This window comes from Dipodomys ordii, unplaced genomic scaffold (genome assembly GCF_000151885.1).
Source record: "Dipodomys ordii isolate 6190 unplaced genomic scaffold, Dord_2.0 Scaffold8, whole genome shotgun sequence".
Classification (NCBI taxonomy): Eukaryota; Metazoa; Chordata; class Mammalia; order Rodentia; family Heteromyidae; genus Dipodomys; species Dipodomys ordii.
In genome coordinates, this window is record NW_012267224.1 from 19,628,406 (window position 1) to 19,647,941 (window position 19,536).

Consider the following 19,536-nt stretch of genomic DNA (forward strand, 5'->3'; position numbering starts at 1 on the left):
AGTGATAACAAAAGATGGGTAATAATTTCTTTTTAAAATGATGAAAATGCCCTGAACACTGGATGGTGATGATAGTCATACAACCTTGTGAGTATACTAAACACCATTACGTTTTACATTTTAAAAGGGTAAATTTTGCTGAACATGGCAGCTCCTGTCTGAAATCCTGAGGCAGAAAGTGGAAGGGGTGTGGTTTGAGACCAGCCAAGAGTAAACATTCACAATACCACATTTCAACCATCTATTACATACTTAGAGAGTTGAACATGAATTTGTGTGCCAGTCATCATACCTGCACAGGAAGCATACATGTAAGGATCATGGCTGAGGCCAGCCTGGCAAAAAGCAAGACCTATTCAGAGCAATAATTCCAAACAAAAAAGGACTGGGGACATAGCTTACCTGGTAAAAAAAAAAAAAGCTTACCTGCTTATTAAGAGCAAAGTCCTGGATCAAACCCCAATACACCAAAGGGGGAAGATAAATTTCATAGTTAGAGAATTATGTCTTATGAGAGAGGGGGAAAACACAATAAAAATTTCAATAACACACTAGAAAAAGTAAAAAAATGAATTCATGAATTGGAAGATAGCTTGGGTAGAGACTATAATAACTCAACTAGCCTACCATAGAGTTTTCTCCAATACAGAGTTGGAGATGTATCAACAAACACACAGTCTTGGTACCTCTTTATATTTTCCTTCTACTATACCTAGACTCTTAGTTCCTTCATGTAGTGAGAAGTCATACACTCTGGGACAAAATATTTGTCACAGTAATTCTGACAGAGATAAGTTATTTGTGAAGGATTAAGGTTTCTCTAGGTATATGTAGTAACAGAGGGTTTGTATCTAAATTCCTATAATAGAAAACAATAATAAAAGGAAAAGAATCTAACTAGTAAGACAGTAGGCAGGTATGAGAGGCTGAACAATACCACTCTTCCTGCACACCTACATCTTAATCCCTAGAGCCCAGGACTGTTATTTTATGTGGGTACAAGGCACTAGAGATGTGATTAAGTGAAAATTCTTGAAAGCCAGGTAGGAGGGCTCATGCCTAGGTACTCAGGAGGCTGAGATCTGAGGATCTCAGGTCAAAGCAAGCCTGGGCAGGAAAGTGCGTAAGACTTTTATCTACAATATGCTACTCAGAAAAAGCTGGAAATGACACCGTGATTCAATTGGTAGAATGCTAGCCTTGAGCAGAAGAAGTTCAGTGACAAGGCCTAGGCTCTGAGTTCAAGCCCCAGGACCAGTAAAAAAAAAAAAAAAAAAAAGTCTTGAGAATAGTTTACTCTGGGTGGCCCCTACCTGCAATCACATTGCTTTTGAAGGGAAGGTGAGGAGACAAGGAGAAAGTGACAGAGCAGAGGTAGAAGCTTATATTTATCCTCTTATGAAGAGAGAGAAAGGCCCAAGCCAAAGAACACAGGCAGCCACTGGACACTAAAGAAGGTCCTAGTTCTAGAAGAACCAGTCTTGCTGACACCTTGACCGTAACACAGTGGGACTCTGCAAAAGTGTAAAAGAATAAAGCTATTAAGTCCTAAATTTACAGTAATTTGTGGTAGTAGGAAATTAAACAGAAGCTAAGTAGAACAGGAAGTTTTTGCAAGAGAGCCTTGACAGAGATAAAGGACACTGACACCGGAGCATCAGAACTACTTCCCAGTGAGCAGGAGACACAGGTGATCAGGTTGTGGGAGATGAAGTCAGGTGTGTATAAACCACCCAAGCTGTTTTATTTACAACAACTTACCTTGAACATAAAACAAAGACAGAACCATGTGTGCTGGAAAGGATATGTAAAAACTTGGAATGTGCAAGGGATTTCCCCCTTTCAATGCTGTTAAATAACTCAGCATATATTCATTCATTCATTCATTCAATGTTTATTTATTAAGCCTGAAACCACTATCCAGCACATATAATACGTAGGGGTCATACTATGAACATAAGTCAACACTGAGGCAGGTTTTCCTCATTTGGTAACACGCAGTTAACCTGGATGAAGCTAGGTTTTAAGGAGCTAAGATGTGAAGCCATAATTTTAGGAAAAAGTAAAGAAATGAAAATTATGCAAATAGTGGAGACAGCATGTTTGGCCTATCATATTGGAAAGTGTTTTCCTCTTCTTCTGTTTGTGGAATGGGAGCGATGGGCATGTCTCACACAGGGAGCTGGAACTACAAGAGAAGAAACCTCTGCCAAGGGCATCTGTGCATGTTGAGCAATGTCTTTAAAGTGTGCAAGCAATCCCGGAGCTTAGCAATTTTACGTCAAGGCATTTTCTTTTAAGGAAAAAAAGAGTTCTGGGCAGGGATTAATCTCTAGAAGAACAATAAAAAACTGGAAATCCCCCCAATGTTAAGCTATGGGTGGTGGTTAATTATTGGTACAATGTGCAAGATAATCAAGCATAAGATCACATAATGAGAGTAGATTTAGTATCATCAGAAAGATTGATGATGAGATAACCAAAAGCAGGTTATGAAACCCGGTGTACAGTACAGATGCAGGTACATATACTATAAGGATCTATGCAAACCCAAACTGATGATTTCTTTATGATTTTTATGGATATTCTAAAATAAGTGCATTTTCTGTGTTAAATTATAAAACCTTGATGTTAACCTTTTTCAACTCTCACATCCACTCTTCACTAGTAGAATCTTATGACTAAACCTGAAGCATCTCCAAGGAGCCCTGGACAGTGACCACTGTATCTGAATGATCCAGTTTTGTGCATGGGGAGTTCTGCAGGAACAGCCCCAGCCTGGGACTCATGTCCTATTTCTAGCTATACTGGGTGGCAAGACCTACTTGTTTGTAATCAAGCAAGGTTCTCAGCTCCCGACTTTAACACAAAATCCAAATTCTTCCTTAAATCTTGGACAATTGCAGACATACCCCCATGTTAGAGAATACTGGTTTGTCTCAAGCTTATTCCTTAGTAAAGTGGGCTGCCCAATGCTTTCATACAGAGATTAATGCATGGAAGATACAAGTCAATTTAATGACTTGACTAGTTATTCTTAACCAATTACAAAGCTTTTCTTTCCATCAAAGGAGCCAGCTTCCCTCTGGAACAACACATTCATCAGGCTACTACAGACCCTGACAAAGCCTCCTGATAAAGCCCAGACAAGTCTCAAACTTATGATCTTCCTGTCTAAGCCTCCCAAGTTCTAGCATTGTAGGTATACATCACCATGCCTGGATCCTGTTTCAACATTTAAAATGGCAATTTTGTAAGTGTGAAATGAGAGGGAAGGAAGGGCAGAAAGGGAGGCAGGAAGCCAATGATGCAGCACCTTGGTGACCTCTGCTGACTGCCCTTGTCCTGAGACAGTACAGGCTCTACAAATGCTCTGAAAATCCTTCACAGAGGCTCCTGTGTATAGTGACTATCCAGCCCCACCCCTAGGCCCAAGATGACTTCTATAGATAAAATACTGTCTTCACTCACAAGAAGATGAGGGAAATGAAGACAAATGAAGAATGAAGTTCCTGAATACGTCCAAAACTTTAGTATAACACTAAGCATAAATAACTTTACTAAGTAAAGTCTGGAAAGGTCAGTTCTGGCTGTTTACTTCTTATTCCAGTACTCAATGGATGCCATTCTACATTCCATCAAAGAACAGCATCATGACCTGTAAGAAGAGAGCACTGAAAGGCAGAACAATGACCCCAAAGCAGAAAATTAAAACTCCCGTTTGACACATGAGTCTCAATAACAACCAGAGTACAGCAGGGTGCCCTGCCAACCTTGACTAATGGTAATGGTGCTGACCACACTTGATGATAAAATTATAAACCCTGGAGATTTGTGTTTTCTCTACTATTTCTCCTCCAAGGAACAAAATGACCCTACAGGGAACAGGCCTGGAGTCAGTTCCCTTGCCTTACATAAGAGCAGTCAGAGCCACTGAAGTTATTCTTCTCTACAGCTAAGAGCAGCCTCCACAGAATGTCGGCTTTGGAGAACCAAGTCTTCTTGGGTAATCAGGATAACAGTTACAAAGGAAGGGAAGAAAGAATAAAAAATAAGCGACACAAAATGATGGTGTTAAGGTGGTAGACTAAAGATCAATGGCATTAGAAGAAATCACAGGTGGAAACCCCACAAAATTCACCTTCAGCCTCCACAAAACAGGCCTGGGCAGGGTTTGGTATAATGGCCATAGTTGTCAAGTTCTTTCCTATAGCAGACAGTTAAGAGCAGCACATATTCTTCTGATGATGCTCACAGTGAAAACTGATCATCTCAGAGTAAAACAGTAATGTTCTCATAAAGTACATTCAGAAAAGCCACTTATCACAGATGCTGCTGGCTTTCTGCTGGAAGAAATTGGTGGGAATCTCTATTCTGGGTCAGCAATCCATTGCCACTGATACTGAAATTACTGCTATTAATTACTTGGTTAACTTCACAAGTAATTGTACTGGGGAGGCTTGAGGATAATTCTTGAGCTGTACAAGGACAGAAGAATGAAGTGTAAACATAAATAAGTATAACTAAAGAATGAATATGGGAGTAAAATCACCATGGGATGGGTGGGGAATAACCTCAAACTCATCCCAAATGGAAGCCAGAATTCCAGTGGGTCCAAAGAGAAGGAGAAAGAGTAAATGAGTACCTGCATAATTGACCCAAATTTGAAAGCTTAAAGGGAGCATAAAAGTAAGCTTGAGACAAACTGTCCTTTATATAAAGGCAGATCATTAAATGAGAAGTAATCACTCTTCCTAAGTTATCAGAAGTAAAACAAATAGGAGCATTTATTTGTAGCAGTTTCCAAAGAAGAAATTGAGTGCCACATGATACTGAAAATCATAATAGAAGAAAAGAGTTTCCTACTTTGCAGAGAACTAAGAAATAAAGACCAGAACTGCCCTGCCCGATGCACAAGTAACAAACTAGCACAGGTACTTCTGTTTTGGGTCCATAGTTATTTTGGGCTTTGTGGGGTTTCTTTGGTGCTGGGACTTGAACTCAGGGCCTAAGCTTTTGTGTTCAAGGCTAGCACTCTACCACTTTAAGCCATGGCTCCATTTCCAGCTTTTTGGTAGTTAATTGGAAATAAGTTAATTGGACTTTTCTGCTGGAGCTGGCTTTGAACCATGGTCCTCAGATCTCAGCCTCCTGAGTAGCTAGGATTACAGGTGTGAGCTACCAGTGCTCAGCTATGTCCATGAAGTTCTTGATAGCAAATGAATCAAAGTAATCACTGAGGAATTTTTAAAATCATCATACTACTATAATTTCAAATGTGTGTGTGTGTGTGTGTGTGTATGTGTTGTGATGAAAACGAAGGAGAGAGATGGTTTATCTTCTGGTTTTTATGGAACCTCTTGATGATAAAATTCTAATTCAGATAAAATGTCTCAGTATTCAATATTAAAAAGTTACCCTAGAGTAAACTATTCTCCTGCATTTCTAAATATTCTCATTTAAATCTTATAAACCTTCACTAGTTTGGTACCCAGAGATATTCTACAAGGAGAGGTAAAGGGAGGGGAGAGGAGGGGCGGGACACAAATGAGCACACACTCTCATACATACATGAGCTGCCTGGATGACAGTGAGCCTCCGGGTAACGTCTGCCCATAGCGAGAGTCAGCACATCAGCATGGGCCTCTGTAATTCCCAAGTACTCAGGAAGCAGTGAGATGGTTAGCTGTGGGGGGAGGAGACAAAAAAATGGTAGAAACAAATCACAGACTTGCAATCTTGATTACTTCTTTTTTCATTAAAATGCTAATGATGACCATAAATTTCTAGATAACCATGCTCGTGAATTATTCATGGTCACATGTGAGATGAAGTTGAAGTCTCGCTGTCCCTCAGGCAAGCACAGAACTTGCTGGTGGTCAGCAGGCAGCCACTGGCGTTTATGTGACAGAAGCTCAAGTTCCTGCAAGCCCCTTGGTGAATGCTGGCCCTCCCTAGCCCTCTTAGTCTGGGAGGTCTCACTCATGCTGGGCTGATGCTTCTTCATCTCATTCTTCCTCAGTATCAGAGACAGCACAGGTCTTTGTTGTGACACTTAACTATACCCTATACACATTGCAAATGCTTGAAGGGAATAAACTTTTTTGATAATAGAAAGGCAACACATAAAAGGGATTTAGAAAAGCCTTTGCACTGAAATGTGGCATAAGTATTGAAAGTATACATAAGTGGACAGTCAAGAAATTTCCCTAAACTAAGCACACCAATTCAAAGGAACATCATCTGTACGGCAGAAATCATCTTCATGCTCCCTTCTAAAGGTAATACGTATATATAAACCTTTTTTTTTTTTTTGGTTGGTTGTAGGGCTTGAACTCTGAGCCTTAGTGCTGTCCCTTGGGTGCTCTTCAGCTCAAGGCGAGTGCTCTACTGCTTGAGCCACAGCGCCACTTCCGGTTGTGTAGTGGTTTATTGGAGATAAGAGATTCACGACTGGGCTGGGAAGGTGGCTCAGTAGTAGAGCGCTTGCCTTGCATGCCTGAGGCCCTGGGTTCGATTCCTCAGCACCACATAATCAAAAAGAAAAAAAGCCGGAAGTGGCACTGTGGCTCAAAGGGTAGAGCGCTAGCCTTGAGCTGAAGGTCTCAGTGCCCAGGCCCAGAGGTCAGGTCCCATGACCGGACCCAATTAAAAAAAAAAAGAGAGAGAGAGATTCACGACTTTCCTGCTGGGGCTGGCTGGCTTTGAACCATGATCCTTAGATTTCAGCCTCCTGAGTAGCTAGGATTACATGCGTGAGCCACTGGCATCCAGCTTGTATAAATCACTTTTGCTCATTGGCTGTCATTAAATCTTCATTTAAAAACCATATGCTGAATACATACTAAGTGTCAAATGCTGATCTAAGCACCTGAACTACAAAGATGAATATCACAGTATCCCACGCTCTTAGGAAGATGATGTTGTGGGCTGAGGGCCACAAATGAGCTTTTTAACAGGGCAGCAAGATGAGTATGATGATGAGAGGTGTGTGTCTGTCCAGCAGGGCAGCTAGTTTGGAAATGGAGAGGTCAGAGAAGGTTTCCTAGAGTTGCCTGGTACTTCCTAAAGATGGGTTAGACTGGGTAAGCCAGGTGGGGATAAGACAGCAGAAAAGGCAGAGGTAAGAAAGTACACTCAGCATTCCAGGCCTCTGTCTAGGGAAAAGCCTGCAGTGTAAGGCTAACTTTGGGTCAAGAGTAGGGAAGAGATGAGAAAAATGGCAGGAGGACAGACGAAAGAGTGGGCCTTAGAGAAGTAAATACACAACCCTCTGCTAATGGAGTGTAAAGACAAATCTGGTAATAGTAAGTTCACAGTAAACAGCATTGGGATGCTGAAGGCAACAGACCAAATGACATCACATACTTGAAAATGGTTGGCAAGCCTCTTTGCTGAGAATGGTGACAAGTAAATAGTTTGAAGATACAGATCTTGAAATTCTTAGTCTCTAGTATGTTGTCTAAAAATAAAAGTAGTTCAACCTTGTTTTAAGGTAAGCAAGCAAACAAGCCAGTGTGTGTCAAAACAGAAAAGGATATTTGTGGGATAAACCCACCCACAGTAGAATCTGAGAGTATTAAAAATAGTGTAAGCTGGGCGCCAGTGGCTCATGCCTGTAATCCTAGCTACTCAGGAGGCTGAGATCTGAGGATCGAGGTTCAAAGCCAGCCTGGGCAGGAAAGTCCATGAAATTCTTATCTCCAATAAACTACCAGAAAACCGAAAATGGTGCTGTGGCTCAAGTGGTAGAGCACTCGCCTTGAGCTGAAGAGCTGAGGGACAGCATTCAGGCCCAGAGTGCAAGCCCCAATACTGACAAAAAGAAAAAGAAAGAAAAAGAAAAAACATAGTGTATAAGCCAGGTACCAGTGACTCACGCCTATAAACCAAACTACTGAGGAGGCTGAGATCTGAGAATCTCAGTTCAAAGCCAGTAGAGGCAGACAAAACCTCCAGACTCTTATCTCCAATTACCCAGGAAAAAGCAGGAACTGGAGGCATGGCTAAAGTGGTGCAGTTCCAGTCATTAGCTAAACATCTGCACAAGAGCTTAATGCCAAGTTCACGCCCTAGTACCGGCATCAATACACTGTATGAGCAGAAGAATTAGAATGCTCTTAGGTTTTGAATTAGAATGCTCTTAGGTTTTGAGTGCCAACCTTCCCCAAGGTTAACATATAATTTCATGAACCAAAATCATTGCTTGCCATCCTAGAGACTTCCTGGGCCACTCAGATTCAAAGAACCCAGCCAGTATGACTGACCTAATCAACAAGAAAGGAGACACGGGTATTAAGCAGAAAGTAAGGGAGGATGGAGCTGACAGTGGCACCTGCCTCAGACTTCCTGTCCTGTCACGATACTCTTAAGGCAACAGCTGTATTTACCCACTTCCAGCCCCTGCTTATTTTTTACCTCAGCGTTTGACAAATCTAGAAATGGAGTGGAGTGAGTTAGCTATCATGACAAAAGGAGAAAAGTTTATTGAAACCTAAGGCAATGAAAAAGACCTCAAAAAAGCAGCTTTCACATTTTTCCAGTAGCCTTTGTGATCTCCAAAGCCTTGTAGCTGCCCTCATAGTTTGTCTCGGCTATACAGGAATGAGATCCAGGCCATCTTTGGAACATGATAGCATTTTAGAACCATGTTATCTCCATTGAAGTCAGCCACAATAAAGACTGTACCACAGACAAGTGAAACCCAACTGGGCCATTCATCTTTGTATCCCTGAAACACAGGATTTAGTAAGCAGTCGATAAATGTGGACTAAATCAATAAATCAGTACTGAAGTGAGAAGTTCCTCCAACTAAAAGCTAAGGAGGCCAATTAAATGGTGAGAACAGAAATAGTCTTCCGATGTCTTCCTTTCTTACTCTAATTGATTCAAGGCAAAGCTGTAAAAACACATTCAACTGCATATTGTACACAGAAGAAAAATCTTTATGAATTCAGAAAGAATGCAGTGTTAAGTAGATTTCAGATATTATGAAATTACAAAAAATGATCCTTAAATGGGGAAATAGGTTGGCACGAACATTTTGAGCAAACAAAGAAATAAAATTGAAACCTTTACATTTTTGTTATCCTTCTCTGTGAAAGACAGGACACATCATTATTCCAGCAGCATGGTGCCTCACCTCCCAGACCCTCATTCGCACAGCAACCTGCTTAGCTATAACCCTCAGGAACAACCAGGAAAGCAGTCATAAGATAATCAGGCCTTGCTTCCTTGGAAATTCATCCCCCCGACCCTCACAATCCCCCCTCCCGAGAACAGACTTTGTTTTCCTCCAAATAGGTATGTATTTCTTTTTTTTTTATAGGTATGTATTTCTATCACTCATTCTTTCACTTATTTTAACACTTAAGCTCTAAGTATCACAGATCACACTGAAAACATTTTAAGTATCACACAGTAGCATGCTGTAGTATGTGTCTGGAAATAATTTTAGTTTCCCAGAGTAAGGGATAGTTTATTATTATGCACTGAGTGACATATTTTCTAAACTGTTACAAAGTTAACTTGAGGGCTGGGCATTGGTGGCTCACATCTGTAACCATAACTATTCAAGAAGCTGAGATCAAAGAATCATGGTTTGAAGCCAGCCCAGACAGAAAAGTTTGTTAAGGCTCTTATCTCCAATAAATTACTCAGAAAAAAGCCAGAAGTGGTGCTGTAGCTCAAGTGGTAGAGTGCTAGTCTTGAGCAAAATAAGCTCAGGGACAGCACCAAGACCCAGAGTTCAAGCCCCAGGACCTGCAAAAATTCTGCCCATTTGATCAGCAGTATGTCAAGAGCAATATACATTGAGGACTGATTGATTACAAGGCTGTGGATAAAAATCCAAAGTCTTGCATTTGTAAGTGTTCTACTGAGCTACCAGACTGCCATTCTTTTGTCTACTCTTCAGCATGCAAAGAGACCAAGATAAACAAATCACTATTCTCTTGAATGCAAGCCATGACGGGGAGAAAGGGAATATATTTACCAGTCCACAAAGTGTTTAGTGTGCAGCTTTTTAATTACTATATTTATGGTGCTATCCATAATATATTCACCACCACAAATGCTCTACCAGGTCATTAATCCTCAACAAATACATTAATGCTCCCTCCTCTCCTACAAATGCTTATTATGCTGATGTGGGGCAAAAATGCCGGGAATTCTCTCCAAAATAAACATTTTGTTTCAACAGTTCCACTATGCCGACTATTTTTAAGACATTGTAATATCTCTGCTTAAGTATTTGGTGCTACTAATCTAAAAGATGAATTTGTAAACCAAATTTGTAAAACTAGCTTTGCTTTATACAATAATTTTTTTAACATAAAATGTGGTATAAGCTAGAAAGGAGGTTGCTTATGCTTTTCCATCATTTTATGTCATTAAATTTTAACATTTAGACCATTCTGCTGTTACAATACAGTAAAAACTTTTAAATCTCAAGGAATAAGACACTGAGAAAGATCAAAATTTTCATAATAGTTGAAAGTAAATTAGTCCTCAATGTTAAATCAGTCGATTTAACCAAAGGCAATTAATTCATTTTTCTAAGAGATATATCTTCATTTGATGACACAGGATCATCATTGAGACTATCAATTGTTTGCTCTATTGGAATATGAGAATATGAACTCCAAGGAAAAGTAGCTGGCCCAGCAATAGTAGGCAGGAGTCGAATTTCTACTATAACAACGAGGGCTAGTGGAGGGTCCCTCCCAAAGTGATAGGGAGCACTAGAATCAAGAGTACTCCAGTACCGAACATATTTTGAGACCCATAGGTAAATTAACTTACAATCCAGATCTAGAGCCAGGATCATAAAGCTCCAACGTGAAGACTGGTTTTACACATATTGCTGATTACACATATTGCCCAGTGGCTCAACCTGCCTTCTAAAGGCTAGTGGCAAGACAGCTGTTCTAAAAACCTTCTGGAGAACACAAGACTTTGCGCACCAAGGTAGAACTTTCCAAAATCAGCAACGCAGCAGGGAGCATACTACACGGTATTTTGAAGTGTTTACATGTACATTCTCACATCCAACTTTCCCTGCAGATAATTATTTTGCTCCGTTAAGTAATGATCTCTTAAATATAAAAATACAGTGAAGAAGCTTTAAATATACTGAAGCAACAAAGATAAGTGAAAAGTAACAGAAATTTGTTGAAAGATGACAGAAAGAAACCAAAGAAATAAAGTTGTTATGATTTCAGGTTCCAGTAAAATTTCCATCTCTACCTTACCAGAGCTGTTTTTCCTTCAGCTCTGCATTTTAAATAATCAGAGCATTAAATCTGCGAAAACCACAAGGGATGTGCCCATCTCATTAAAAGATGATCATCTGCGCTTTGATAATGAGAAAGAGCATCTATTTTGGGTTTTAAGGACAGAAGTCCTTCCTGTCTGTTGCTTAGAGCAGTAGCACTTCTAATAAGCTTTAGCAAACACATGCCTGGACCACTGCACCCATCCTGATGACAACAGGAACTTTCATCCAGAAATGTTTCCTCTCAGAACATCTACAGATTCTGAATCTTGATTTATCAATAACCTTCAAGAGCTGCCCAAACAGAAAAACATTCATTCTATTGTGGGAAGCTAGATATTTTTTAAAAGTTCAAATTTTTCCTAAATTCTAGATTGAGAGTCAACCAGATATCCACATATTTATTTAAATTCTATGAAATTTGGATTGGTCACCCTTTTGCTTCACAATGGTTGGACAAGGCCAAAAGTAACTTTGCAGTAATCTTTGATAGCCTTAATAACACACTGAACATTATTTTAAAAAAGAAATTATTGTTATTCTTAAAATCAGAATTGTAATAAAAGTTTAAGGAAAGAATTCGATCAACAGTAATATTGGTCCTGATCCTGTACTTGTAAGTCCATAGGGAAGCCATTGACACTTAATGAAGCCTTCTGCATTTTGCAAGAGAGGCTCTGAGTATCTAAAATTGTAAAGGAAAAAAAAGGAGTGCCAAACGTATTTACTTGCTGTTGGACACAATTACCAAAAGAAGAACAGAATGAATTCATACTAGCTGCTTCTGATGAATAGAAAATGATAGCAACTCAAATGAGTGGGGCCAGAATTTGCCAACTAGATGCATGTGTTACTAATTGAAAACACTTTTTTAGAAGAGTGGAAATTGATCAATGAAACATATAAACCACCTAACTATATGAGGGAAATTGATCATGTAAAATTTTGTTTCCTATTATAAACAAGGAAACAGATTGTTTTTATGAAATTTTTTATTGTGAAAATACTGTACAGAGGGGTTACAATTACATGGGCAAGATAATGAGTACATTTCTTATCAAGCATTGTAACCTCCTCCTTTGTTTCCCCTTCCTATCCCATCCTCCCTCGCCCTCCCCATCCAATCCTCCTCCCCCCCACCAAAGTTGTAAAGTTCGTTTTCGACATAACAACTTGAACATCTCATTGTTGCAATGGGTCCACCTGTATCCCTATTTAAATGCTTTGTTTTTTTCCCTTCCCCTCCACAAATTATAACAACATCAAACACAGTGAAAACAGGGGTTATACCGTGGGGGAGGGACATACAAAGCAACAAAGAAATAATCTTATAAATGTGTTAGAAACAATCGCATGAAAGAAGGAAATATTTTTCTCTCTTCTGTTTATCTTCTTATCTTGATTTGCTCCTCCAGGTTAACTAAACTGTTAAAATTCAATTTTTTTAAAATTATCTTAGTTGTCCAAAGGAGCTGTCACTTACCAAAAGCAGTTTAGGAATAAAATGTATCTTGATCAGTGTCACCCCTTTCAACATTATCAGCCACCACTCTGAACCTACCCCTTCCCTACTTTTCTTAATAGTGTAGTATATACATTGAAAATTCCATTTAATGCATTTTTATTACGTGAAGGAACTTCCTGTCAGAGTTCAAATATACCCATATACCCACATCATCACACACTCCTAGCTTTAACTAGCATATGGTAAAAGAAACATAAGAACTGGCCATCCTTGCCACAGAGTTTCAGACAGATACATGTCTTCCACAGTGGCCTCACTGGGTTTCTACCCGAATCCCTATAGTAGCTTCTCACAGTGAGTTTCATCTGTACAAGGGCTAAGGAGGAGAAGAGGATGGAGAATGAACAGCATCTGAACCCCCTTCCTATACTTGGGGAATTCCTCATCATGTGTTTCAATGAAATGTACATTGTTCAACAATGAGCAAACAGCAGGACAGTCATCTTTCCAGCCTTGTCTTTTTATGACTATAGCTCTGAATCCTGAGCTATAGTCATAAAGAGACAGCAACAGGAGGAAATCATCACAGGTGAGGGTAATGGCAACAACCTTTTGCTGCAAGGGTGATGTGACTTAGTCTCAGACTAAGTATCTGGTCCCAGTGGGTAAGTCAGTATTCATTCTGGGTCTTTCCTGTGCTCAATGGTGGGGCCAGCCACATAGAACTAATCCTATCATGCAATGTGGGCTATGAATCTGCCTGTGTAGTCTCTTTCCCCCTTTTCTTAATGTCTGGGCAATTCTATGGCATAGCTGATATGGTCTCAATAAATTTCCTTTCTGCTTCAGTCCCTCCACCAGTCTCTGTTGCTTTTTTCTGAAAACACTGACTGATAAACTGCCCAAGGATATGCAGGTAGAAATAGGTAGCTGTCTTCAGAAATGAAGAATGAAATATTTATTGTCCTTAAGACCCCAAAGCAAACCAAGGTCACTTTTCCCCAGAAGAACACAGGCAAAAACGCGATGCTTTAAGAAACCAAACTGCATCTGGAATATTGTGAGTTAACCAAGTTTTGGCAGGCTCGTTTATTCTTTGCATTCTTTTCCTCCATTAGCCAACACATTCAGAGTTCTAACCCACTGACTAACTGTACAATGAGCATTGTGAATGTAATCAGTTTGTGAATTGGGAGCTGTCACTGTTTATGTCTGGCCAGAGACTTGCACTCACAATTGCTACTATTGGAAGCGAATGGAACAATTTTCTTTGTCTTTCCACTTAAACACAGCTTTCTGGGAGATGAGGCAGTTTGAAAACCAGTGGTCAAGAACGACACATGACAATGAAAATGCAAACCAAGGCACTCAAAGATTTATATTTGACTATAGAAGCATCAATATTGCTGGAAAGCTGCTTCCATCAGTTCAGTGCACTGCAGCAAATTTAGTTCCAAGTCTGAGGATGCTGAACCGAGGCCATTTATCTGCATATGTCTCAGGCTAACCACACAAATTTCGCAGACAAAGCTAGAAGACAGCATAGAAGAAACTGATGGTGCAACCAAAAGGGCTCCATCAGACAGTCAAATGCAGTAATAACATTAATAGAAATGAGAATGCAGCGAAAAGAAAGTGTCTCACTGTGGTGCCTCTTTGTTCCTAGAAACTAAGGAAGTCTTACAGGATGAAGAACAGCTATCTTTAGTTGTACAAAACAGGACTCTACACAAACCTAACAAAGGCTTACAAAATAAGTGCAAAACTTGATGCATGTATACAACTGCCCTTCTGTGATGTGATTTCACAAAGACTTGCCAAGAGCTCAACCCCTCAGTCACAGGAGTCAGCAACAAATCAACATGGGGGAAAAAGGACCTTTTATTTTCGAAAGTGATATAAATTCTACTTCAAACTCCATCAACTGCCAGACATTCTTTACTCCCTGTTCTTGTGCGCACTCAGTTCTCTTAAAATATCTAATGGCCACTATAACAAGAGTTGCAATCCATGTTTGTGTTCATACTGTGTTTTTGAAATCTGAGATAAATTTATCAGTCAATCTCAGACATCCTTCTCCTTTGTTTTACTTGATGAGCACAATGTATAGGTAGCTATGCCATATCATATTGCATATGATACACTTGTACACATTCTAAAGCAGCACAAATCTGCTTTGAGAGTACTTTTTTCAAAATGAAAAACAAAATCAGGATTTTTTTTTCAAACACAAGTATGAAAAAGGTAAATTCAAGGCTAACTAATGTCTCTGTGGTGGAACCATACATGCTATTTCCAAAGCATTCATTGTAACAAAGCCTGATTTGATACTTATTATATAGAAATTTGATTTTTGTTTTCACAACAAAATAAACTTTCCCTTCTACAAGGGTTTAAGATATTCTCCCAAGGTTTACAGTGGAATTTTATTTTGTCTTGAAAAGTTCCACTTCAACCATAATACCAGTAGAATGTCAAACATTTACTGTAGGAATAGCAATTGGATTATATGCTATATCAAACACCTTTTGTGTGTGGTACACTAGCTAGTGCACCAGGAAGAGATTCTGTCATTGAGTCATACATAGCTCCAGCCCTTTTTTGCATTGATTATTTTTTAGATAGAGTGTTGCTTTCTACCCAAGCACATACCTGGACCATGATCCTATTATTCATTATCCATTCTGGCTGGGATGATAGGTACACACCACTGTGCCCAGCTATTGGTTAAGAAATGGTCTCATGAACTTCTTTGCTCAGACTGGCCTCCACACAAAATCTCAATTCCAGCCTCCTAAGTAGCTATGATTATAGGTGTGAGCTACTGAAAATCAGCTCAAACACTTTCTTTATGTGATTTCTCTTCCTTTTTTGGAGGGGTTACAAGGGTTTGAAATTGGTTAGCAAGTATTCTACTACTGGAGCTATAACACTATCACAGAACCCTACTAAATGTTTACTGAATGAAATAAAATGCCCTTTTTTCTTTTTTTTTGGTCGGTCATGGGGCCTGAACTCTGGACCTGGGTGCTGTCCCTCAGCTCTTCAGCCAAGGCTAGCACTCTACCAGTTGAGCCATAGCACCACTTCCAGCTTTTTCTGCTTATGTGGTGCTGAGGAATCGAACCCAGGGCCTCATGCATTCTAGACAAGCACTCTACCACTGAGCCACCTTCCCAGCCCCAGCCTTCTTTTCTGAGACTGTAGATCCAAATGTAACTATCAAAATCTAATTTATCAAAGCTGATCTTCATTCAACAGGTATATATCAAGAACTGTAGTATACAACTGGAATCTGTATGCTATTAAACATCAAAGGAGAGTTTAACAATTGCCTTTAAATAAATACAGGAAAACACAGTTCGGAAGAAACGGGAAGGTATATGATCCAATCTTATTTTCCTTATCGAAGTATCAAAGGATTAAAGGGTTATCAGCTCACAGCAGACTGAATCACATAGAGGAGTAAGGCAATCTGGAAATGGTTTTGAAATTCAGAATTTATTGACAATTCCTTCTTTCCATGGTCAAGAACACACAGGTAGAGTTCGCCTTTATTTTAAAGGGTACAACTAAGTTACCACGACTCCAAGAATAAAATCTGGTCTGTGCAATCTGGCCGTCTACCAATCTCAGACAGAAAACCTCCCAAGACAAGAATATAATAGGGAACTATACAACTCTCTATGGAAGAAAATAAACCATCAGAGGCCCAGCATCTGCCAGGTAGCAATGCTCCACTGCTGCTGTTCTCTTCTTCAGGCCAGGAGATGGCCAGGGTAGTAAGAAGCTCTGTGCATTCTATTTCCAAAACATCTGAATTCACTGTCTTCTGAGATATGGTTTTATAAGAGTATGAACTCTGATTTAAAAACAGCAAAGAGCTATCCTGGCATAAACAAACAGGGCTCTGGGGCTGGGAAGGTGGCTCAGTGGTAGAGCACTTGCCTTGCATGCCTGAAGCCCTGGGTTTGATTCCTCCGCACCACATAAGCAAAAAGAAAAAAAAAGCTGGAAGTGGCGCTGTGGCTCAAGTGGTAGAGCGCTAGCCTTGAGCTGAAGAGCTGAGGGACAGCGCCAAGGCCCAGAGTTCAGGCCCCACGACCAGACCCAAAAAACAAACAAACAAACAAACAGGGCTCTGATATTGAAGGAGCAAACTTTGCCCTATGGGCTAGTAACTACGGCCTCATCAGAAGGGTATCTGAGCCTAAGTGGCTCCGAACTGAGTAAGGACTTTCTTCTCCTAAATTCCCAAGTAACCAGGAATGCAAGCCTGTTGTCCCAATCTATTTAATCAGGTCATGTAAACTAAGATATATGGTTCTAGAAGAAACTATGACTTCACTGTAGGTATACAGATTTCAAAATTATGGCTCTAAATCTATTAATTTAATGTTCATTTAATTTTTCTCCATTGGCTAATTTAACTTAACAAGCAGTAGCAGATACAAGCCCTATTTAAGAAAATATAATGTGAGATAAAATATTAAATAGTGTAAACATTGGTAAATATCACTGGATTTTAATAGTCCATGGCCTATCATATGTACATGCTAAGAAATGTTCACTGCTTGTCATATACATGATGCATCTAAGAATTAAGATTTCAATCTGAACTTGAAATTTTAATTAAGTTCCTCAAAAATAAGGATATAGTTCATTCATGTTAAGTAATGTACTCCCAACACAATACCTGGCTCATAGAAGTTGCTTACCAAGCACTGGCTTAATAAGTAAACTTAAGGTTAGGCAAATATCAAATGTATATAAGACTTTTTACTTCTGTGATTAATGTAGATTTTGATTTGTTTTATAGATTACATTCCAATGTCTGTGTGTCTAAATGTTCTTTCTATATCCATCACTTAATCTAAGATATTTAGTTTCTTTGGGAGAAATACACAGGTAGAATCTACCTTAGAGAATTGACTGAGACTGATAGGCAGAGGGAGTATGTCACCTTCATTTTTATACTATAACAAAGGGGCCAAAGATGACACAGTTTTATATACAATACCTGGCAGCCAGCAACACAGTTTTGAACATATACATAACCACCAAGCCTCCTCAGACTATGTTTGGTTATAGTAAACATTACAAAGATTACAGGAGACAAATCCTATTCCATTTTCTGACCTCAAATTTTCTCATCTTTCACATAATGATACACTTTTCCAAATGCCAGGAGAGCCTTTTAAGTTAAACAAATGGCAAGTGTCCCATTGTTTCTCCTGAAATGATGTTGTAGGTAAATGCTTATTAGCATGGATACTCATTATTGTTAAGTGGAAATGTTGAGTTACTAAACAATCTGTGGCATGCCATCTCTTTTAGTATTAACATTAAAATAAGTACATATTAAGTAGAACAAGATGAATTCAGTTTTTATTTTTTAAAAAACAATCCATAGCTAATTTTTTCATTTTTCAATTTCTGAAATTTTACTAGTGCTTATTAATTGTATGCAAGGGCCTCACTGTGATATTGCCATACATGCACTAATGTATTTTGATCAAATTCATCCCTCTATTATCCTTTCTTATCCCTTGTACCCCTGCTGCCCTGAACTTCAGAGCTTTTAGTGGGGTTTATTATGCGATTTTCATGTGTACATATACATATATATGTGCACATATATGTGTACATTTTCCTGTACACATGAAAATATATATACTCTAGTATATATATAGTATATATACTATAGTGCTTATACTATATATCCTATCTAGACTATCTATAGTGTATAGTATATCATGTATACGTATATATAGTGTAGATACTATATATATATATATATACTACATTGAGTGTATATATAATATACATAGTACACTATATAGTATGCTATATAGTTTACACTATATATATAGAAAGAGAAACCAATTATAGTCACCTCACTTCACTGCTTCTGTACCCCCAAACAGTCCCCTTTTACACTCATGTCATATTGTCATATTGGGGTTTTTACATCTACATTCCACATAAGTAGAAGGTGATAGCTGTCTCTCCAAGCCTGGCTTGTTTCATTCATGATCTCTAGTTCCTGCAAACCACACATAGATAATTTTTTGAAGGTACATCTTTGTTCATTACCATTACAGACTCAGTTCAGAGAGCTTTCTCTAATAACTAAATAAAATGCTTGAAACAAGGGAGATTTTGAAAAAAATATGTGATTAAGAAAAAAAGTAAGATACAGAAGGAGGTTGAAACCAGATGCCAGTGGCCAACGTCTATAATCCTAGCTCCTCTGTGGAGGCTGAGAGCAGAAGGATCATGATTCAAGGCCATCTAGGCAGAAAAATCAGCCAGCAAACCAGGTGTCAATGACTTATGCCTTTAATTATAGCTACAGAGTAAAATGCTATCATTTGTGTACACACACACACATAAAAGCATACATGCATACATGCACACACATACTCAGCAAAAAACAGAGCTAATGGCATGGGTCAAATGGTAGAATGCCTAGTAAACAAGAGGCCCTGAGTCCAAATTCCAATACTAATGCCATCCACCCCCCCCCAAAGAAGAAAAGAGGTTAAAAAGAAATACATGCATTGCTTGTTATAAATTTTCTTGAAAACAGTGTTTGTTTTCCCCATAAAAAGGCAACAACAGTGAAGTATCCATTACAGTTTTTCAAGTATCAGCAGAAGCATTCTCAACACTTCAATAAATTTCAGAAAGGACTTCTCTACTCTGCTTCTCCCACCATCATGTTAATGTCCACATAACACATGGCAATCTGTTGTCATTGCTGTTTGGTTTGGTTTGATTTTTTTTTTTTTTT

General features: G+C 39.0%; 1 protein-coding gene across 6 annotated transcripts in view; it reads right to left on the bottom strand.

Annotated features, from left to right (window-relative positions):
* Apbb2 (amyloid beta (A4) precursor protein-binding, family B, member 2) overlaps positions 1-19,536 on the bottom strand; it is a 278,787-nt gene that overhangs the window by 164,911 nt on the left and 94,340 nt on the right. For all 6 annotated transcript variants that reach the window (XM_013009102.1, XM_013009101.1, XM_013009104.1 and 3 more), the window contains exon 3: positions 5,572-5,686. The gene's annotated coding sequence lies outside the window, so the exon portion shown is untranslated. The remainder of the gene's footprint in view (positions 1-5,571; positions 5,687-19,536) is intronic.